This window comes from Podarcis melisellensis (assembly GCF_964234715.1).
Source record: "Podarcis melisellensis genome assembly, chromosome: 17".
Lineage (NCBI taxonomy): Eukaryota > Metazoa > Chordata > Lepidosauria > Squamata > Lacertidae > Podarcis > Podarcis melisellensis.
This window is the reverse complement of record NC_138534.1, coordinates 9051227-9075438: the sequence shown is the minus strand read 5'-3', so window position 1 is coordinate 9075438 and position 24212 is coordinate 9051227. Positions and strand designations below refer to the sequence as shown.

The 24212-nt window shown below is 45.5% G+C and overlaps 1 long non-coding RNA gene across 1 annotated transcript in view; it reads left to right on the top strand.

The window, feature by feature from the left end:
• Nucleotides 1-8112: 8112 nt before the first annotated feature.
• The window catches only part of LOC309360355, a 33113-nt gene continuing 17013 nt past the window's right edge, over nt 8113-24212 (top strand). The window contains exon 1 of the long non-coding RNA XR_014164033.1: nt 8113-8196. This is a non-coding gene — a long non-coding RNA (uncharacterized lncRNA). The remainder of the gene's footprint in view (nt 8197-24212) is intronic.

Below are 24212 nucleotides of genomic sequence, written 5' to 3'. Positions count from 1 at the left end.
TGGTCCTAGAACAATAGGATCCAAAATTCAGCAGTCTGATTGGTCCTAGAACAATAGGATTCAGAATGCAGCAGTCTGATTGGTCCTAGAATAATGCCGCAGTATGATTGGTCCGCAGGAGCCACCCAATCCAGCTCCAGGTGGAAGTGAATCCATAGCATGATTGGCCTACAGAAGAATCCCGGAATTAGCCAATCACGTGCAGCCCATTGTGTAAATAATGTATATAAAGCAGATATTTTTGGGGAACTTTCATTCCTCCTCACCACTATGAGCTGAATAAAGAGCATGAAATCCACTCTCGACTCCGAGTATATTTCAAACCCCAAGACAATCTCAGGATAATGGTTAAATCCATTTTAAAAATAAATTCCCCGGTCCCAAAGTGATTAGCTGGAGCTGGGGCATGGCTGGGAGTGAGCGGGAGAGATGCCTCTGTGGAAGCTTAACAGTTGGGACATTCTGGCTGCATTTTTTACAATCTCGGGTAGCTTACAGATGGAGAGAATGCTTAGATTCTCCTCTTCCCTGCACCCACTACCCTGCTCCTAACTCTGGTGACAGAAGAAGTTCCAATGAATTAAGTGAGAAAGAGTTCATGCCGAAACATCTCCTGGATCTTGACATCCAACGAACACCTTGCATGGCTCTGCCGCTCTGGGGTGAAGGGGGCAAAGGGAGCGCCTCTTGTTGCTTTCAGGAATGCCCACCAGCCAACCACCAGATGACTGGAAAGCAATTCAGAAGATCTGGGCCTGGGCTGGGCTAGCCAGCTCTTTTCTGGCAAGCCCTAGAGCAGCTGCAGGCCACGCCTGCCGTCTCCTTTCCTCAGCCCCACCTCCAGGGCCAAGTTCCCTGCAGCTGTGCTGACTGCATCTCAAGGCACCAGGCCAGCACCACTGCTGTACCTGTGCTGCCCTCTACTGATTCTTCCACAAAAGGACTGAGCGGCCAGTCCCAAGTGTCGGCAAATCGAGCAGTGTGAGACTGTCCGACAGTCATGAGGCACTCTGAAAAGAGCCAACGGACCCATTTGCTTCCCTCTTGTTCTGAGCCTACGTTGGATCCGCTCTCCAATCATATTTGCACCCATTCGAGCTGGAACGAAAGAACACCCATCCTCCTGATGGAAAACAAGGCTTTTGAGATTTCACGGCAAACCTTCTTTTTGCTTCAAAATGCATCTCTGCATCTATTAAAACTATCTTGGCTACGTCAGAAAAGTTGTCAATGCTGCAAAATGCACAACAGATGACTAAATTGACTGGTTTGTTCATCTGCCCCACTCATGTCAGTGGAGACTGCCACAGGAACATAGGAAACAGCCTTAGTTATCTATTTTAATCCAATATCATATTCTCTGGCTGGGAGGAGCTCTCCAGGTTTTCAGGCAGAGAAGGGTCTCTCCTATCATCTGCTATTACCCAGATCATCCCAAGAGGAGATGCCAAGCACTGAACTTCGATTTTTCTGCATGCAAGGTGTAGGCTCCAGAGGAGAGGTACGCCTCCACTCATTGTCTAAGCCTTAGGCCAGTGGTTCTCAACCTGTGGGTCCCCAGATGTTGTTGGACTACAACTCCCATCATTCTTAGCCAGCTTTGGCTTAGGGATGATGGGAGTTGTAGTCCAACAACATCTGGGGACCCACAGGCTGAGAACCACTGCCTTAGGCTCTAATGGCTCTCATGTGAATCCAAAGGACAGGAATGATATTCAGTGGCAATGATCATTTCATTAGCCATCACCACCTCATGTGGGCAGAGGAATTCCATGAATGGCAGCCACACAAGCCCAGTGCCAGCAGACAGAAGAGCCTCTTATCAGCCTGATCTGGCCATGTCGCCACTCACTGGTCTCCCCTTGATGGCCATTTCAGTAGTGGGCTGGCAGCAACGCAGCTTTTGAACAAGAGCAAAGCTCAGTTCTCACCTGTGGCTTCCAGCCAGCTCCTATTGCAATGCCTTGGCCTATAGTTAGAGAAAGGAGCTATACTTAGGAAGGTGGAGGACAATCAGTGGCACCATGCCAAGGCTCCCCAGTCTGGCGCTGGCCCTGCCTAAGCTAAGGCAGGAGAATCATGAACGGGGTTCTCCTAAAGTGAAAACCATTCCTGCCTTTGTCTCAGAGCTACCAGGTGCAGTCAGGCATCTGCCTGAAAGTGAAGCAGGATTTCCAGTGCCAGAAACTGAGAAGATCTCACTGGGGATCCTTGTGGGTCCCACTTCTCAGCAGGTTCCCTCATCAGTGGAAAGAGGGTCTCACCATTTTGAGGGGTCTCGCCAAGTTGTGTTGGGATCTGTCACCTCTTTCTTCTTTGGCGATCACTCGTAGCTGAGTAAGATTGTCTTCCATAAACACGGTTTTAACAATTTTAACAATGAGTCCGTAAGTGAGTGTGGAGGCTAATTCTGGATCCACACGTCCTACCACAGTGCGTACATTGGTTCCTGGGCAGGAGTTGATCACGGTGTGGATTTGCCAAGTGTGTCTTCCTCTTAGCACGTTTCTCCCTTGCGTTCTGTTTTCGAGTGTCTTCAAAGCCCATGACACCTTAGGTAAAAGCTGTTCTCCAACTGCAGTGCTCGCACGCCAGTGTTTCCCAGTTGTCGGTGTTTATACTACATTTTTAAAGATTTGCCTTGAGGCAGTCTTTAAACCTCTTTTGTTGACCACCAGCATTATGCTTTCCATTTTTAAGTTCAGAATAGAGTAGTTGCTTTGGAAGATGATAAACAGGCATCTGCACAACATGACCAGTCCTACGAAGTTGATGTTGAACACTGGTGATCTTTGCTTCATCCATTACACCGATACTAGTTCAGCTGTCTTCCCAAGTGATGTGTAAGATTTTTCGGAGACACCGTTGATGGAATCTTTCGAGAAGTTGGAGGTTTCCCTGCAAATGTCCCGGTCCTCAAACACTCTGCACTTCAATCAGGAGAAAGCGACAGGTGATGCTGGATTTCCGCATCAGTGTTGACCCTTGTGGAAAGATAACTGCCTAAGTAGGAGAAGTGATTGTCATTTTCCAACGTTACACCATTGAGTTGGATTTGTGGCACTGCAGAGGGGTTGCTTTGCGCTTGTTGGTGCAGCACTTTGGTTTTTTGAATGTTGGATCTGTCACCACCAGGCACCTGAAGCAGGAGGGACTTCCATGGCTCCATAACCTCAGCCATGGAGCAGAACTTGGGGGCAGCCACCAGCTATCAAGGAAGCTGAATCCACAGGAAAGCGAAAGCTAGAAGCTCTCGGTCGGCCTCCTCTGCACACTTCCCAGCTAGTCAACATCCTTCTTAAATTGTGGTACCCAGAACTGGACACAGTACTTGAGATGTGGCAGAACAGAGTGGTACTATTACTTCCCTTGATCTAAACACTATACTTCTGCTGATGCAGCTGAGAACAGCATTAGCTTGTCAAAACAAAAACAAATGCAAAGCAAAGAAAAATTGCACAGGCCTGCTGCAGAATATGTCACACTATGGAGTCTGAGCCTCCATAGTTGAACATTGTCAAACAGAAAAGTCAGGGGCAAAATTCAATGCAATTCTTGTGTGATGGGGGAACAGAGATGGCAAGTGCTGGAACAGCTGGGATACCGATGCCTTCAAATGGAAAAACCAAATGACACCTTTCCCGCTTCTTAAAATGGAGTGCAACCAGGGCTTTTTTCCCGTCGGAACTCACTAGAAATCAGTTCCAGCCCTTCTTAGGTGGACGCCATTGCCATCCTAAGAGAACGAGGGTTTAGGCTGAGTTCTGGCACCAGCTGCAAAGTTCACTGCCGTGCTCTCGCACAGCGCCTACTTCAGCAGGAGAGCTTCCTGATGGTTTGCATTCCACATTCCTTCCCTGTTTACTCTTGCCAGCAGCTTCCTCCTCTGCTTCTGTCAGTGGCATTGTGTGGGGAGAGCCAGGGGTGGTGGCCCCGAGTGCATTGGGGAGACACATTTTACTCTTTGTCACCCTGCCAGCCCCATGCAGGGCTGAGTAAGGAGGACACAACAGACACACATCCTTCCTGTTCAGGGCCCATGCCTGTTGCATTCTCCTCATGCAGCCTTGCAACATCGCAATGTAGCTCAGGGCTGGAAGGCAGCGTGAATGTGCCCTTCAGGTGAATGCCTGTTGTGCCCACCAAGGGCTGTGGGCAGGCAGAGGCACAGCATGGCGTGGCCCTGCATGGCGGCAGGGGGTTGGCAGGGCAGGGGGTTGGCAGGGCAGGGGGTTGGCAGGGCAGGGGGTTGGCCACGGGCTCCGTTCACTCTCTGTGCTCCACCCCTGTTTCTGTGACTTTCTCACACTGAATTTTAGATGGAAGTTACTTGATGGAAGGGGACGCAGGTGGCTTTGTGGTGTAAACCACTGAACCTTGGGCTTGCTGATCGGAAGATCAGCAGTTTGAATCCGCGTGATGAGGTGAGCTCCCGTTGCTCGGTCCCAGCTCCTGCCAACCTAGCAGTTCAAAAGCACACCAGTGCAAGTAGATAAATAGGTACCGCTCCAGCGGGAAAGTAAACGGTGTTTCCGTGCACTGCGCTGGTTTGCCAGAAGCAGCTTAGTCATGCTGGCCACATGACCCAGAAAAACTGTCTGTGGACAAATGCCGGCTCCCTTGGTCAGTTAAGCGAGATGAGTGCTGCAACCCCAGAGTTGTTTGCGACTGGACTTAACTGTTCGGGGTCCTTTACCTTTTTTTTAACTTGATGGAAGGGACCTATCCTTTTGTATTCTGCAAAGTCTACCTGCCTCTTGAAGCACCTTCCTCAGCTTGCCTCATGCTGGAGTCGACTTAGCCCCCCTCAAATTATCTGCCTCAGGGCACCAGCCGACTGGGTGTGCGTGTGCCTTATTCCCTCCATCTCCCACATCTGCCTCAATGGATGTCACTGTGAGGAGGGTAGGGCCACGTAATGTACTAACCAGCTGGCAGTTGGCAGGGGGACTAACTCTCCAATGGGACCCACTCCCTGATAATGAGGCAAAAAGGTGCTGTGATGATCACACAGCACCAAGGTTAGAAACCATGTTATTATCCACAGAGCGTAAAGGCCAGATCAGGAGGGGGAGGGGAGCAGCTCAGCAAATACACTGTGTTGGGGGATGAATCACTTTCCCTTTCAGGCATTGAAAGGGCCTATAAATAAACCTCAGAGAGACCAAAATAGTTTCCTTTCCTCAAGAATCTTTTGTTCAATGAGGTTAAGGAAGCGAAATTACTTTGCCCAGCATTGGAAGACAACCCCTCCTTCCCCAGGCATGGGGCAAAGGCGGGGCAGGAGGCAGGGTGGCTATTTCCCCTTGGGTTCCCTTGCTGGGCTCGGAGACAGAAAACAAGTCTCTTGCTGGGGGTGGGCATAACACAGCTGATAAAGGGGCCCTCCCTAGAACGGATTTGCAGCCTCATGTGCGTGTGGCAACGGTGGCGGCGGGGCAGTTGCTGTGGAGGCTGCGTGATTCATGCATTGTGTTTGGGGCAGAGAAGGTACAACAACCAAGGCAATTTGCCCTGCAGATGTCATAGGACAGGCTTCCTCAACCCTGGCCCTCCAGATGTTTTTGGCCTACAACTCCCATGATCCCTAGCTAGCAGGAGCAGTGGTCAGGGATGGTGGGAATTGTAGTCTAAAGACATCTGGAGGGCCGAGGTTGCTGTGGTGGTGCGATGAATTGGCCCAGGGCAGCAGCTGTGCCTAACCCAGAGGTGAGCAGCCTGAGACTTTAGGCTCAGCCTAATTTGATGCAAGGGACACGGGTGGTGCTGTGGGTTAAACCACAGAGCCTAGGACTTGCCGATCAGAAGGTCTGCAGTTCGAATCCCTGCGACGGGGTAAGCTCCCGTTGCTAGGTCCTTGCTCCTGCCAACCTAGCAGTTCGAAAGCACGTCAAAGTGCAAGTAGATAAATAGGTACCGCTCTGGCGGGAAGGTAAATGGTGTTTCCGTGTGCTGCTCTGGTTCACTAGAAGTGGCTTGGTCATGCTGGCCACATGACCCGGAAGCTGTACGCCGGCTCCCTTGGCCAATAAAGCAAGATGAGCGCCGCAACCCCAGAGTCGGTCATGTCTGGACCTAATGGTCAGGGGTCCCTTTACCTTAATTTGATGCAGGTAACAAGAAGGGGGAAACAGCAGAGAGGGGTGACAGAGGGAGGGAGGGAGAAGGGGTGCCAGCCAACTTTTGGCTCTGGTGTTTTTTCCACTCCTCCTTCTGCTGATTCCACCTCCTTCTCAAAGCACCATTTACCTGCTTAATGGTCTTCAGGGCTGCCAACTTGAATAAATTATTGGGATGGCAGATAAGCCCCGCCCAGCATAATCCATCACATGACATGGCGGATATGCGCATATGCACACAGCATATGAATGGCAATGTTCATCAACTTAGGGGGGCCCCCGTCCCCTCAAACATTTTATTGGGGGGAGGGCAAAGGGAGCTCGGCTCCTAGGAGTTGGCTCCTTTGATGGTCTTCACCAGCAGATATCAGCCCCACTGAGGGAAAAGGACAGGTGCCCCCATTGTGCTCCCCCCACCTTCCTAAAGTGGTTATTGTCTGCTTGGAGGAAGGCCCAAGTTGATCTGGAAAATGGGATGGAGAGGAGGAGGCAAATGTATCCAGGCCAGTATAGCTTCTTTGAGCCAATTGCCTCTTGACAGCTCTTATAGAAAGAAAGAAAGAAAGAAAGAAAGAAAGAAAGAAAGAAAGAAAGAAAGAAAGAAAGAAAGAAAGAAAGAAAGAAAGAAAGAAAGAAAGAAAGAAAGAAAGGCACCAGAGGATCTGATCATGGATCCGTCGCATCACATGTAACGTGGCCCTCTCTCCAAATGACACCCTTGATAACAGAACAAATAAGGAAATAAAGTAGGTAACCGATGGTTTGCTGCCCTGCAATAGGACTCAGAACCTGTTGCTTGAGTCAAGGAAAGGACTGCCATACATCTGGGATTTCAAAGGCAGAAGTGATGTCTGGGGGGAATTCCTGAAAGGCGGGTGAAAAATCACATTATCGTAAAAAAAATATTAAAAAAGCTCAACCGGGGTGTCCTGGTTTTTACCTTTTGAAATATAGTCACCCTAGCAAGGAGCCATCAGCTTGCCTCAAGTGGTAGGGGGCTTGCTGTGTTTCAAATGTTGGGGCTGAGCAACCCCAACTCTTCATACAGTCGAAACAAAATAAAAAAAAATCCTTCCAGTAGCACCTTAGAGACCAACTAAGTTTGTTATTGGTATGAGCTTTTGTGTGCATGCCCACGTCTTCAGATACCAGTGTGAGTTAAGAGGCAAGAGGCACAGGCCCTTTCTTAGAGCCCTGCAAGGTTGTTCAGGTAAGTAAGGGCAGCATATACTAAAAAAAACCCCCAAAAAACAAGCAAACCAGCAAAAAGTTGCAGCACCTGTTTTGGAGGTGCCATTTGCCTTTCCTTGATGGAGGTATGGTCCTACCTTATACCACGGGTCCACCTAGCTCTGGCTAGCAGTGGCTCTCCAAGGCCTCAGGCAAGGAAGGATATTTTCTAGACTGCCATACTTTCTGACATCCCTTTTAAACTACAGGCACAGGCGGGCAGGGTGGGGTGTTGAGCGTATGGCCCTCCTTGGGAGTGCAAAACAAGTGCTTTACTGCCGCCGAGCAGTGAGCGTGAAGGATGACGAGCCCAGAAATTTGCCCTGGTTTAAAGAACAAGGGTGGTGTGGAAGGGCACCTGTGGATTCCAGGGCAGTTGTGGCAGGGGGAAAGGCGAGCCCAGCGCAGCTTGGAAGAGTGAAAGCAACTGGCAAGAGAGAGCGACCTCCCTGGTGTGGCAGATGCAATGGCTTCAGGACAAACAGCCACTTAAGAGACGACACTAGTTTGCAAAGTGAGGGGAGAGAATGTGGTCCCTGGTCCCCAGCAGCCTCTGAGAAACAACAGCAGCTTTGGGAAGAGAGAGGCACCAGGAGGGGGAATAGGGATTATGGAGCACTACAAGGGGTGTTGGGTTTTTTTGTCCAGCGAAGAATTCCACTGTGCTGCCCTGTCAAGGGAGGAGAGGGGGCTGGCACTGGCAGCAGCAGGGTGGGACAAGGGGAGGGCTGTTATAACTGGTGTTGGCTTGTTGGCAGTCCTCCTGCAGGCAGAATTGTCTGGCTCCTGACTGCTGCAGACGTTTGCAAGGGCAGGAGGGGACCACCTGTGCCAACGCTGTAGCTAGGTAGGTAGAAGGGGCAGTGCCAGGGGGACGGGATGGTTTGGGACGGGTATTTTATTTGTGTTTTAAATATATAGAAATATATTTCATTCCCAGCTTTGTGTCTCACTTCTGAATGACCAAAGGCAGTTCACTGTCACACACAAAAATTAAAACAATTCTATAATGTTAAAGACGCCACTTTGCTGGTGTCAGCTCAACACAGGCAATGCAGGGCACGGGTGGGCGTTGTCATGCCTGGGGGAGGGATTGATTGAGATGCTCAAGCCTAGCCCTACTGTTTATTTACTCCAGTGACATACCTCTGAGAAGGAGGGGAGGGAAAATGGCTGGTGCTTTGAAGTTTGACTCTCCCACAGCATGCAGAGAGAGCACGAAAAAGTGGTCTCTGTGAGAAGTCTGTCAAAAAAGTCACACCCTACTAAGCGAAAGAATGAAAGATCATTACCCGCCTTCTTTCTCTCTCCCCCTCCCCTATTTGCTCCCCTACAACCTCACAAGGTCTATGACAGCAGTGTCTCGCACTGAATGCAACTGACTTGTAGAAAGGACTCTATGAATTGAAAACAAAGATGTTGTAGGTACCCTTGTTAACTATGAAAATCATTGAACAGAAACATTTTTTTAAAGTGACATGCTAGCTTGAGAGAGTCATAACCCTCCTCTCCCAACTCTCTCTGTCTCTGTCTTTCTCTTTTTATAAATTTGGGAACAATGACTCCAAGCCCAATAGTGTCAGCCTGACACATTCTGGTCCACCCTGAAATGTGTTTGGGTGGTGTGAGGGCTCCCTCACATATGACAGAAATATAGGAAATCTGCATGTACTCCCATGTACATGCTTGCCATGCTAACAGTGTGCACATGTGGTGAAAAGGCTGCATATATTTTCATCTCAAGTGATGTTGAGCATGCCAGTTCCTTTGTAGAAATGATGATAGCAGAGGTAATCAGCAAAAAATGCTGGTGCTGGTGGCTTAAAATCCAAACTCCTCATCATAAGAATCATTGAAAAGTTGCTGCCTTTAAGTGGAACTCCCAAATTTTCTACCTACTCTTCCTGATGGTGTGCATAATGATCTCAAAGTCCTCCTTTCTCCTGCTTTCTGCTGTTCAAATGAAGAATTCCTAACACCAGCCCCATCAGATGCATTGTGGGGCTTTAAGGCTCAAAACCTGGTCAGAAAAATCCATCCATTCATGGACTCATTTAGGGTTTTGTTTCGTTTTTTAAAAAAAGTGAAGTCAATGTGACTTACAACCAGCTATTTAAATAGTAAACATCAAACTGCAAACAGATAAACTAAAAGCCAAACAACAGCAATAGAGAATAACTGAATGAAAATAAAAAGTCCCAGAACAATAAAAAAACAGAAGCAATCAATAAAACAGGGAAACAAACCTCATTCCAGCAGCAAAACAACAGTAAATGCTGCTTAATCCACCACAGGAACACAGGAATCTGTCATATTGAGTCAGACAATTGTGTTCAGCGACTGATTGAACTTCGGAACTTTTGCATGCAAAATTCTCCTTCCTCAACCCTGCAATATATATATATTAATATTAAAGCTGCTTCTGAAGGACTTCTTGAAAAACTGGTTCTTTTGCCTGATGCTGAAAGTGCTTGGTGTTGGGCCAAGCTAGACTCCATGGGGAGGGCATTCCATAAATTTGGTGTCACCACTGAAAAGGCCCTGCTCCTATTATGCACCTTCAGTCAGCAGGGGCACACAGAGCAGGACCTCAGATGCTGAATGTTGTGTGAGCTTTAATATCAACAATACCACTAAAATAGGTAGAATTTGCACAGGTAATTTTATGTGTTCTGGGTGCTCTGCATACATACTCTCAATAATCATTGCAACAGCCATGTAAAGTAGGCCAGTATTATTATTCCCTGTCTTGCAGATGTGGGGCTCGGGTTGAATAGTACTGGCTCACCTAAATCCAACCAGTGAGTACGTAGCTGTGCTGAGTTTGTTTTGTTTTTTAAAATAACTATTAGGAACTTGCCAGCTGCTAGTCAGGCTGTTCGCTGCCTACAACAGTTCTATAAGTCAGTGGGTTAAAGGAAATCCCCCCCCCCCACTGTTCTAAACCTTGTTTCTCTATATCAAGGAAGGAAATTTTTGGTGGTATTTTGCATTGGTGACATATTACTTCTACTGTCGTTGGTTTCCTATTTGTTTCTGGACCTCGTTTATATCAACTTTATAGTGTTGATGTTAGTATTAAGAGTCCTAAATGGACCAGAACTCATCTACATTAGGGACTGTCTATCTACTTCCTTATGAACCTGCCTAGCAATTAAGGTCAAGGATGGAAATCTTGTAGATATGTGAAATCACATCGGTGTGTGTATTCTCCATGGTAGTGGGTACCAATTTATGAAATGTTCTCATTAGAATTCTAACAAACCTAGAGGACGTATTTCCTGACCATAGAAGAGGTACTCAAAATGAAGTCAAGATACTCAGTAATTAAAATATATTCCTTTGCGCGCTCTCTCTCTCTCTCTCTTTGTGTGTGTGTGTTTAAAAATGACTTTACAAGGATAATCTAATTGGCCAATGAGATGTACAAATATAAACCATAATGTTAATATTATGGCTTATTTTTGTATGTCTCGTGTGGCCAACAAGTTTATCCTTGTAAAGTCATTTTTAGTATTATATACCGTATATATATCTGGTACAGAAATATATTTTATTGATTTAGTACCTTGACGTCATTTTCTGCGCTCACTAGTAATCTGTTGTAGGTCTTCAGGTATCTTATAAGGACATTTCTGTTTCAGCAGGCTTGGTTGGCTACTCTGATTTTAAATCTGCTATTTTTATAGGTTTTGTATTTCCTGATTGAGATTCTGTTATTTTATTAGACTTTTATGCTGCTATCAATTATAGCAAATCTATGGAAAAGTAGCAATATTAATTCTTCATTTTTGTGTTTTAAATTTTGTACACTGCCTTATGTTTTTTTTCAGAAAAATGATTAATAATAAGAATAAAATATATATATAAATATTAGAAGTAGGGGAAGTAATAGCTGGTGTTTGATACCTTTATCTTGATGAGTATCTACATCACCATTCTTCCAGCTACTAACTCACCGCTGTTCTTGAGCACTACTCCCATAGTCGCACATCAATTTGACAACTCCTACTTTGTCACTCTGGTTTGTCCGTGAGATAATTTCAAGTCAAACAAAAAATACGATGATTATTGGGTGTGTGTTTTTTCTACAGTAAAGTGCTTTGCATTCTGTCTTCGTTCACCACCAGGTGCGGTAGGACATTTCCACTCCCCCACATTTTGTAAGTCAGTAACCAGAGACAGTGACTTCTCTAACATAATCTAGGAAACCATGTGACATCTACACAAATGCTGCCATATCTTCCACACACATTGCCATGCGGCAACCCATGTGAGATAACCTACCGCATACATTGCCAGCTGTGTTCTCGCCATTGGTTGCCTCTACCACCGATACAAGTTGTCCAGACAGGTGCTAGGGGCAGACAAAACTAAAGGCTGAACGGCAACTGATTTCTGTTCATGGTCACATAAGTACCTCTGCTTCAAAAACCCACAAATGTCAAATTTCAGTGTGTGTCTCCCTCATTTTAAAGTAGCCCATAGCATTTCAGAATTATTGAGTACCATCCCACAATAGTTTAACCCAGATGTTTTCAACCTTTTTCACTCCATGGCTCCCTTGACCAACTACCTTCTTCCTGTGGTGCACCTGTGGGGCTCAGGAGCCCAGTTCTGTCACCTCTTGCCTGCAGAGCTGGCAACCTCTCACACTTCTCTGAACACCCTCCCTTGTGGAGTGTTCCCTTGGCCTCCCCCCCTCTCCTTGGGAGTCCTCTGGACAGCCGGTACTGCTGCCCCTGGTCTCTGAGCTGCCCCCTGACCAGCCCCAGAGGCACCATTCACCTGCACAGCTTGTAGCCAGGGCTGCTGCAACAAACACCTGTGCAAGCCTTTGGGAGGCAGAGACACGAGAGGGCATCAGAGGAGGGAGGGAAGCAAAGAGGGACAGAGGCCAGTGTTCCCCACGGCACCCCTGACCAACATTCAAGGAACCGTAGGGTGCCACGGCACACTGGTTGAAAACCACTGGTTTAATCTAATATGGGATGACATGGGCAGTTTATATTCTCGATTCAGAGGTGCCTTGACCATGAGATAAGGGGACAAGCTGCATTGGAACGAATGGAAACTGCCAGGCTGAGTGGGGGCTTGAACCTGGAACTGGTCCTGGAAGTGGCTATTCGGTGAGGCTAGCACAGGGTGGCTTCTCAGAGGGTTTGTGCCCTATGTTAGTTAGTTAATAATAATAATAATAATAATAATAATAATAATAATAATAATTTATACCCCGCCCTCCCCGACCAGAACCAGGCTCAGGGCGGCTAACACCAGTAAAATTACAATAAAAACATAATGGGGGGGACAATTTAAAATACAGGTTAAAATGCAGTCTCATTTTAAAAGTAGCCCATGGATCAAAACCGTAAGGGGAGGGAAGCATAAGGGTCAAACCGAGTCGAAACCAAAGGCCAGGCGGAACAGCTCTGTCTTGCAGGCCCTGCAAAAAGATGTCAAGTCCTGCAGGGCCCTAGTCTCTAGTGACAGAGCGTTCCACCAAGTCAGGGCGAGTTAGCAAGAATACCATTTGGATTCCCCGTCTGATGTTACGTACATATTAGCGGCTTAAAACACAACGAGGTCAGTGCAGTTGCACATTGTTGTGCACACCAGAAAGGGAGCAGAGATGCCTTTACCTGATGCACATTACCTGCTTGGTCTCCCCGCCCCCAGGCTCCTATTCGTGAAGCCGCCACCTGCACATGCGCATTGCGTTATTTCTTAAGGTATTTCCCAAGAAGCTGCAAGATAGCTACGCATCGTGGGCAGTGTTGTGTGCACACAGATTCAAAAGCCAGTGCCGGGCGTGCACTGGAGCTAGAGAACATGGTAATGTGTACACAGCCTCAGGCATCAAATTGTTTTAGGCTGGTGCGAACGTACAGTCTGTGAAAGTTCTCCCCACTACAGGACTCATTGTGAAACTTACGCTTGTTGTCAAACGTTGGACTTTCTTTGAGCCAGTGCCAAACCGAAACAGAGCGTCAGCTCCCATGCCAAATAGCAGTTTGCTGCTGTGGGGGTGGGGCTCCATTAGGATCGGTGCCCCGATGGAAAATGTCAAACTCTTCTCTCCCCACATGCTGCAGCCCCAGTCCTGAACAGGGAGCCCAGCAGCCGCTGTTTGCAGTGAGAAATAGACACATTAAATGTTAAGCAATATGCTCAGTAAATTAATAGTAACAGTAGTAGTAGTAATTTTAACAATAAATTACCTGCCCGTCACCAGCAGAACTGAGGGTGGTTTACAGCCAGGGCTGTCTTTACCCAGGGGTGCAAGGGGTGCGGGACACCCGGGCGCCAATTTTTTTATGGGGGGGGAATGTATACCTACTGTATACTGGTCCCTCTCGATTGGCAGCAGTGAAAAGCAATGGATCGAAAGTCCCTGCCCCCCTCCTCAACAACTTTGAGTTTGCCCCCTAAAAAAACCCTCAATTAAAGTTAATTTGGGGGTTGGCTAAACTAAATTTGGGGGCCCTGGGCGGATCTTTGCACCCCAGTGGTGCATATGCTAAAGACGGCCCTGTTTACAACCATTTAAAATTCAGTATTAAGAAGGATGAAACAAATTACAGTCACAGGAATAGGGTGGGTCTTGAAAGCATACATCTCATATGTCAAAGCCTGGGTAGAGAAGCGAGCCTTCAGCATTCGCCAAAAACTGTACAGTGAAAATGCCAGGCGTACCTCTAACAGGTAGTTTGGACAGCTGATCTACATCCATGCTGAAACCTAGGGGCTGCCTGTGTACCTGTTTGTTCTTCCTGTGCCTATACACTCTCTGGCACAAAAGGTGACATAGGTAGTGCCATTTACCTCCTTTTACTTCATAACAATCTCTTGCACATCTGTGCAAAACTGCAGCATAATTTCACCGCAAGTGTGGTGGTGACATTGCACCATTGCAATTCTCTTAAATCATTTTTTAAAAAAACAAAAAAACCCACATGCACCAAAAGACCCTCTAAAACCCTAGGGTGGCAGGTGTGCATAACTTGTCGGTGCATTCCCAGGGCAGCCCAGTTTCTCCAGTTTAATTCAAAGGTACGTGGACACTGTGGATGTATGTAAAGCCACATGGAGTGAATTAGGGAGCAGACAAAATATAGATGATCAAGTAAATTGTAAACAATTGGAGCCAGCTGCACCAAAAGGAAGAGAAGCCACCTGTCGGGTGAAAAGGCCCAAAGTATTGAAATAGTTAGCAATGGGAAGTGGAGATGAAAAATATGACGTGATCATCTTTCGGTGCAAAAAAACCAAGTAGGTATTACTTGTAGCACCACACCGAACCATTATCTGCATACACATATAAAGCACTGCTGTGTACACACAATTTTAAAAAATTACAGAGATGCCAGAGTAAATATTAACTGTTTGCAGATAGATAAAATAAAAATGCTTTTAAAATAGAATGTTTTCATGCTGTTTTCAGAGAATTTGAACATTTGCAGGTCCCTTTATTTAATAAGTATTTTAAATTCTTGATCAACTTATTTCTAAACTGAGCAACTTTCAAAACATGAATTTCCTTCCTTTCTGTTTGAGATTGCACTCTAAGCAAGGTATTGCTTTTGCACGCAATGCTATTTGCAAATGTAGCTGCCGGCATAAGGAGTTTGACAGGGAGCGCTTTGAAGAAAGCTGGCCCAGCCTTCTCTTGCGCCTTTAACTCCAAGGGTGATGGTCTGCTTGTTTGGTGCTGCTATCTGTTCTGTGCCACCCGCAATTATCCCGCAAGTCATTTTTGACTAACAGTGATGCACATAAAGATTGGCACAGTCCAAATGTGGCTAAAGTATGTCAGGTATATTAATTCAGCAACCTGTCACTGATAAAACATTGCTAGAGGAAGCAGCTGTCTGGAAGGGGTGTCAGAATTTGCAGATGTTCAGGTGCAGTTATGCTCCTTACAAAAGCGACTCAAATGACGGTGCTTAGAGGAAGAGAGATTTTTCTCACTCTCACAATTCACGTCTGTGTGTATGTGCACATGGGTAAATAGGTAGCATTTTCACTTTTCTGAATATGTATGGCAAATACAGTATGGCAAGTATATCAAAGAGATATTGAAGTACAGGCCTCCTTGGGATTGAGAGGAGAATCTTCATTAGCAGTTCCTCCAAGTGTCCCTATTTTCTAGGGTCATCCCTGATTTGTAGAAGCCGTCCTGGTTTCTGAGGCAGGATTTACACACATATAAAAAACACTGTGAAAATGCTTTTTTTAAAAAAAAAGTTCTGAAAAATATATACTGAATTTGCCATAGCTCACCATTGCCATCTAGTGTCACATTTGTATATTGCACTTTACAACGCATTTAAATCATTTTATTTGCAGCAGTATAGCTGAGTCCTGATTTCATCTATGAATGTCCCACTTTTCCTTAGGATGTCCCTATTTTCATTGGAGAAAAGTTGGAGGGTATGTTATCCGACCCCCGAAGTGTCTGAAAGCAATCCTTTATAGTGTGTTTTTTTAATAAAAAAAAAGTTTAATGTTTTATTATGTTTTAATATATGTTGGAAGTGCTCCAGAGTGGCTGGAGCAACCCAGTAAGATGTGTGGGGTAAAAATAGTAAAATTATTACTATGGAATGGGACGTCCCTATTTTCATCAGAGAAATGTTAGAGGGCGTGCATTGGCTGTTAATGTATCTTCCCTGATAATGCAGAAAGTGGTGTGGGAGGCTTCGGTTACCTCAGGCACTACTCTCCCCACCTCCAAAATTGGAAGCGAACCACCAGCCAAGGGAGGAAAAATACCCCAAGCAATTGGAGGGGTGGGATTCCCCCCCCCCAATTTATGACCTCTTTTGAAGTTAACATTACACACTCCCCACCCTTTAACAGCCATTATATATATGTCAGTTCACAGCCTTCCACTTTTAAACATACAGTTGGAGGCAGACTGTGAACAAGCACAGTTGCACCATCAAGGATGCTGGGAATTATAGCTCTTTGAGAGGTAAACTACAGTTTCCAGAGTTTCTAGAGGGAAATAACACGCTTTCAATGTTTGGTGTGTACACAGATCTGCTCTCCCAGGCAGATGAGGTAGTAAACCTCTGTTTGGGCTGTCTCATGGGGGGGGGGTGTCACATAATTGAACTATCAGTATAGATATTTAGATATAGATATAGAAAACTGGTTGTCAGGAATAAGAGTTCAATCCTTCTTCACTTGAAAGGTTGGGGAGGCAAAACACAAAAAGGGGCAGGAGAAGACATGTGCTGCAAGGGGCAGCAGGAAAAGACCAAATTTGGGGGGCAAGAAGAGGTGGGAAGGGAAGTCTGAATGGAGATGGAGGGTCAAGGAGCTAAGTGGGCATGGGGCAGGCAGAAAAGAAGGGAGGTGAAAGATGGAGAAAACCCTCTCACACACGCACACACACACACGACTGTTTGCTCTTGTGTAGGTGGTTTGGGAGGGTATGGAGCCAGCGTTTCACTCACTGATCCAAATAGTTTAACTTACTCATATTCCATGCTGACTCCTTTCCCGAAGCACAGTGTTAACACATAAAAGTACACCGTACAATATCCAATTAAAAAGTCATAAATAGGATCTGTGTAATGATTTTAATCTATTTTCTTAATACCCCAAAAAGGACTTACCAAATAAAACTAGCGGTGGTTTTATAAGGCATTAATAATAACAACATTTGGAAGGAGATTTCACGTTACAAAGACAGTTCCCACTTCTGTACGGCTTTATCACAAAAGTCTCCCCACTTGTTAGGGAGGGACACTGGGGGTGCGCTCGTGTTAATGCAATTTCTAAAGGATCCCAGAACAGGCGATGGATGTGGAATCATGCTTGATATGTCATATAGCAAGGTATAGAGATTTCCAGTTTCCTTCTGCTACCTGAAAAGGATGAATAACATGGAAAGTTCTATCCTGCTCGATTGTTTAGATTATAATCCACACATATCACCTTCATTTGTCTGATACTGGTAATCTTCTGCCTCCTATGTTTGGGGCTTTGCTGATGATGCTATCCCACCATTTTTGATAAGTCAGACATCTTGTTGATGCATGTTCAGTGCTGAGATTTTTAAAGCAAAATTTAAAGTTGCCAGCTTTTCTCAGTGGTGGCTATCTAGTCTTTTACATATTGTATATGTTTGGATTATTAATGTATTTGGATGACTTTGGGTGATTTTATGATTTTGTTGTTTAAACTTATGCCAATAAAGGCTAATAACAACAATAATAACAATAACTACAACAGTGCCACTAATAATAATAACTAAAACGTCCTCCTCAAATTTGGAAAAGGAGTTATTTCTTTAATTTTGGGGGAAATCCAAAAATTTCCTTGACCACTGCAGAGCCGAACACCAAATGTAGAGCCTGCCATGCAAAAGTTGTCCCCAACCAGTATTAGAGAAACTTCAGGACTAGGCTGCTTATTAATTTGATTATAACTTACATTTATTAATCGCCTGTTAACACTAGTTTCCAAAAATGAAATAGGTGATTGTGTAGCAGGAGGATTGTGTGGCAGGATTTGGTATATTATGTCATTTTACAATCTAGCATAAGGTGACACCATTATATGATATATTGTGAATAAACCATGGACGCAGTAGTACCTGAGCTATATATTTCGCTTATTTAAAACCTTGCAATTGTGGCACTAATTGTCCTGTTAACATACAGAGAAACAGAAATGGGTGCAGAAATCAGGGATAGTGTTTTCCTTAATAATGGAATGGGGACACCAGCTCCTGCCCCACTGCTTAAAGTGGTGTCCAAACTTTTTTCTAAGAGGGCCAGATTTGATGAAGTGGGGGCCCGTGAGGGCCGACCAAAGCTGTTGACCTTTTTTTAGGAGCTTTTCTTAATGGTCGAAGTTATTGAGCATTTTTTTAGGATTTAAGTTGTCGAGGGTTTTTTTTAAGGATTTTACCCCAAGAAATAAAACTGCCACAGAGGCCAGAGATTAAACCGACCGGCGGGCCAGATTAGGCCCAAAAAACAGACTTTGGACAGCCCACTTAGACCCCCTTCTCTGCTTTTCCAGAATATGGGAGAGAACCCAGGAGTCCTGGTGTCAGCTTCGCCTCATTCCACTGCACTCCCCCCCCCCACCTGCCCTTTCTCTTTCACTTGCTTTCACTCTGAAGATCGGCTTTTCTTGTTTCGTCTGCTCTGCTGCCTGCTAGCACTCGCCCCATTCCCCACGGAAAGCCTATCCAGGAGGGGGTGGGGGTGGGCATGTTGGCATGGGTAGAAGGGAAGGGGGTGGCACAAGGAGACTGGCAAAGCTGCCAGCCAGGGGCAGACTGGGTCATGGCTGTTGGCACCGAGTCTCTGCCTTCTCTGTGTGAGCTGCATTAGTGATAGAAACGCAATGCCCCCTTCGGACAATAAAAGTGTTCTCTCCCCCAACCCAATCGCCCCCTAATCTGATGCCAGGGCTTTGGAGATGAAGTTCCCATCGCTGGAAGAAAACAGATGCCACCTCCTATTCAGCAGGCTGGTATAGAGCACAACAATGGCCCAGCACACAGCCTGTGCCAACTGAGGGGGGCACCCTATTGAGCTTGCCTCTCCCCAAATAACAGCTGCACAGAGACGGCTTAGGAGAGGAAACCGCTGCCAAGCCATCCCTACCCAGGGGCATGGGGTGGGGAAGGGGATGTGCCTTCTTTAAGGAGAGTGCCCAGGGCAGACAATTGCCCTCCTCCTCGGCTGCGGGGATTTCACAGGTTTACGCGCGCCTCTCGGGCGTCACCATGGCACCTTCTTGGCACACTCTGCCCATGCAAGACAGAGCCGGCGTTGCCATGGCACCAGCGGGCACCTCGTCAATCGAGGCTTTGTTCAAAGTTCTACCCCTTGAAACTGGAATTTCAGGACATGAGAGGCGGCTGAGGGGAGATCCCTGAGCCCAATATAGCCCCCACCCCTGCCAGGACTCCAGACATCTAACCCCCCCGCCCGCCAATATCTCCAGTCTGTCAGACACTCTTTCTGCTCTAAAGGCCTAGCTCTGTCCCCACTCAATAGCCTCCTCAGCAAAGAGACACTCAGAGACATTTTGGCAGAACAATCTGCCTCCTCTATCCCTTCCCAGCAATGGCAAAAATTAATAATAATAATAAAATCTAACCCATAATTCTCTGCACTTTAATGGCACCCCAAAATCTGCTGCCGAATGAAGCCACGGCCTAACTGCAACGAGGCTTGCCGCTCAGCCCTTTCCTGAAGATTTCTCCCTCAAATTTCCCATTGCCACAGGGACCACAGGGGCATCATTCACTGGCAGTGTCTGTGTTTGTGCCAAAGCAGTAAGGGGCCTGGGTCACAGTGGGGCAGGTGCTTGCACCTTGAATAGTGTGCAGGTGGTGCTTACGCACCCCAGTTTTCCAGGGACAGTCCCAGAATTACAGAAGCCATCCCCATTTCTGCTCTGATGCCCGATTGCCCCGTCCACAACTTTTGAGAACAATTAAAAGTGTGAAAAATGGAGTCCTGTTTATACTGAAAATAAAATACCTGCACCAAATGAAGGGAACAGCGAATCTGGCATAGAGTCCTTCCTATAATTTTGAAGGCAAAGGTAACCAATCCACTTTAAATTCTTCAATTGCAATGCTTCCGGAGCCAGCAATTTTTTTTAAGGAAACGTGTTGAGTGTTTATTCCTTTATTGGAAAATGGAGCCTGACCCTGTTTACTCAGAAGTAAGTCTTACTGTATTCAATGGAACTTACTCCCAGGTAACTGGGTAAAGACTGGGCGGCCTTAGACTGCAATCCTAAGCATTTTTACTCAGAACTAACTCTCACTGAATTCAATAGGATTTACTCTCTGGTATGTATTTATTGTTTTATTTGTTTGTTTGTTTGTTTGTTTAATTTATATATATACCGCCCTATACCTGGGGCTCTCAGGGCAGTTCACAGAATAAAATCAAGATATAAAACCCACCTTTGATTACCCACCTTTTTCTCTGACAAGGGCTCAAAGCAGCTTACAGCTAGCATTTTATTTCATTCCTGTTGAATTTATCTGTTGAAAGCGTTGTACATTTGCTTGTACATTTTTTCTTTACAACATTCCTGCGAGGAAGGTTAGACTGAGAGGTTGTAATTGGCTCAAGGTGACAGATGTGTGAGGCAAGATCAAACACGGGAGAAGCTTCCTGATGTAGAAGAGAATGTCCCTATATTCATTTGAGAAATGTTGGCGGTTGTGGGATCAGGATGGGGTATTGCATAGGAAGAGGGACCATTTTTCAGAGAGGGGAAGGAGGGTACGCTTATAGGACAAGCCAGGTCTGCTGAACTTCCCCTCTTCTCCACAATTATTCATGGTGACAGAGGAGCCTTGTCCTCTCTTTCACCTGTGGCTGCCTCAGAACAGGCAACCCCAGTGCAGAGAGAGGAAAGGGAGGCCTACTAATCTTGGCACATCGCAGAAGAGTCCAGAGGTATAAATGGCTGCCTGCTTGAGCAGGGGCCACAGAAGCATCTCGAAAGCACAGGGGTGGGGAGGCGCTTTTTGAGTCTGGAGAGCCACATTGTCTAGTGAGCAACCTTCTGGGGGCCATATGCCATGGGTAGGCAAACTAAGTCCTGGGGGCCGGATCCGGCCCAGTCGCCTTCTAAATCTGGCCTGCGGATGGTCCGGGAATCTGTGTGTTTTTACATGAGTAGAATGTGTCCTTTTATTTAAAAGGCATCTCTGAATTATTTTGGGGGCCTGCCTGGTGTTTTTACATGAGTAGAATGTGTGCTTTTATTTAAAGTGCATCTCTGGGTTATTTGTGGGGCATAGGAATTCATTCATCCGCCCACCCCACCCCAAAAAAAATTAGTCCGGCCCCCCACAAGGTCTGAGGGACAGTGGACCGGCCCCCTGCTGAAAAAGTTTGCTGACCCCTGCCATATGCCAATAGTGGGTGGGGCCACAGGCAAAACTGGGGAGGGTAAAGGACGTGGCTCTTATTTTTGCACAATAGGCTGAATTCCAGCCACACACACACACACCCCAGTGGTTTCTACACACACATATGTCTCCATACTACATCCAGGCCAGCAAGATGCTTTATTGCAGATCGAAGGCACATTTCAGCCAGGCAAAAGCCCTTGGGAAAGACACAAAGACTGGCTTATGCAGAGTGTGGACAAGAGGTAGGCCTGGAGGCGTAGGTGCCAGGTCCCAGGGGCCCTGGGTGCCATGGCTCCCACAAAATGTTGAACGAGGGTGCAGGGCACCATAAAGTGCAGTGAGACGACATCATCACACCCACCCACCCCCTGGAGCGTGCAACGCTATGTCACTGTGCCCTGCTATGTGCGCAAGTGACGTCATCTCGCTGGGGGCTTGATGACGTAGTAGTGCGCACACCACTAAGGGTGTAATAACATAGTACATGCGCCTCGCAGCATGCATGTGCACCCTGGAGACAGCGGGCAGCCCCCGGCACCTGCAGTTGTGGGGTGCAAGCCGGCGCCACTGCCCAGGGGCTAGGTAGAGGTGCCTGCTTGAAGCACAAGGTTCCCTCCACATTATTCTCCACAGGATAATGAATAAAAGAGCTGTAAGGTTATTGTAGCCCCTTCCAGCCCAGACCAAACATAAAGCAATCTGCTCACCAACCTCCCTTTCCACTGAAGTAAAGTCAAGTTTTACTTTCCTTAATCGACGAAGGAGCTCCATGGTGTCCAACAAGGAGTGGTTTTTCGGACTGCTTCATGTATAAAAAAAAATTTCTTCATGAAGACAACTGCTAGGAATGAAAAGTAGTATATAACCGCGTTCGTCGTCAGGTATGAAAATCATACAAGCATCTCTTTGGCTACGATTATGCTGCCTCAGCTTTTGGCCTCTGCAATTGCAGCAAAAGAGATTAAGGTAGGTAGGCGTGTTGGTCTGACGCAGTCAAAGTATATTAAAAAAATTAAAAAATTGTCCAGTAGCACCTCAGAGACCGACTAAGTTTGTTCTTGGTATAAGCTTTCGTGTGCATGCTCACAAAAGCTTATACCAAGAACAAACTTAGTCGGTCTCTATTTTTTTTATATATTATATTTTTATTAGTTTTCAAATACAAAAACAAATTTATACATTCCATACATCTTAATTGCATCTTCTCTTTTTTGACTTCCCTCAATTTGTCTGCCATTCCTTCCTATTGTTACTTTTTACACATTTCTGCCCTTTTAACCCTTTCCCCTCACAGAGCTTCCTTAAAGCTTACAAACGTAATTTTATTATCACTCAGTTTTTGCATATATTGGATAAACTTTTCCCAATCTTCTGTAAATCTTTGATCTCGTCGATTCCGGATCCTTCCTGTCATTCTGTCCAGTTCTGCATAATCCATCATTTTAGTTCTCCATTCTTCTATCGTAGGTAATTCCTCCTGTTTCCATTTTGGGCCATCAATATTCTTGCTGCTGTCACTGCATATAAAAATAACTTCTTTTCTTTCTTATTTATCTCATTACCTGTAATGCCTAGTAAAAATGCTTCTGGTTTCTTAACAAATGTATATTTCAACATTTTCTTCAATTCATTATAAATCATTTCCCAAAAGCATTTTACCTTCTTACATTCCCACCACCTATGAAAAAAGGTACCTTCTTTTTCTTTACATTTCCAACATTTGTTACTTATCTTATACATTTTGGCCAACTTCACAGGTGTTACATACCATCGATACATCATTTTCATAACATTTTCTTTTATAACTGTGCATGCAGTGAATCTTAAACCATCTTTCCAAAGTCTTTCCCAATCCTCCAAACTTAGTCGGTCTCTAAGGTGCTACTGGACATATATCTATATATCTATATATATCTCTATCTATCTATCATCTATCTATCTATCTATCTATCTATCTATCATCTATCATCTATATCTATCTATCTATCATCTATCTATCTATCTATCTATCTATCTATCATCTATCTATATCATCTATATAAAGAGATATTCATGGCAGCATCAGATATGTTGCAGCATACAAGCAGGTGCATTTTTCTTTACATTAAGGTTAGTTCTGTGTAGGGAAAGGGCCATGTGAGAAATACTTTTTAAATGTAAAGATTTAGTTTTTTAATACAGAGAAATAACTCCCATCAAGATCCCTCACCCACTCAGAAGTTCCTAAAACGACCCCTTCCCCACACTCAACATTACCTGTTTGTCAGCAGCCAGCAAAATGATGCTTTGTTAACAAAAACCCCTCTCGTATTTTCTTTCTCTGCTTTCAAAATAGGAGCCTAATTCATGATTTGTGTAGGCTGCCGCTTTCCGATTTGTAACGAAAGGTCTAGACTCACCATTAGTTTCTCAAGTACAAATACAGGGTTGTGGTGGTGTCGTGCCGTGGTTTTTTGTGTTCTTTGCTTTTGTGTGTTCTCTGGACTCTAAACAGTGGCTAATCTTAACTATGGATAACAAAAACAAGCCCGCTTCATAAACTATGGTTTGAAAAAGAGCTTGATTCCAGCAATACCTAGTTAAGATTAACCTTGGTTTGTCTGGGTTTAGATGGTATGAAAAGCTGTGGTTAATCTAAAATGGGAGTGAAACCTTCCAAAGTCTCCTTGCAGCTACACCAGAAGAAAAAGGGAAGAGTACAAGCTCTCATAATGTCGAACTATGGCATAGTGCTACATTTGAAACGGCCAAACGTGTGTAACTTGAGTACTTTGGAAAAGTTGTCCATATGCAATTACTATCAACAGTACTCTGTGATCAACAATAATCATAAGAGTACATTTTACCTTTAGAGCCTATTGAGCAAAGACTGGTGTTGCTAAACAATTATTCAGGAATATGAATCCGAGTCCTTTGGACTACAGTATCTCCAAATAGCCATATGTCAGTAT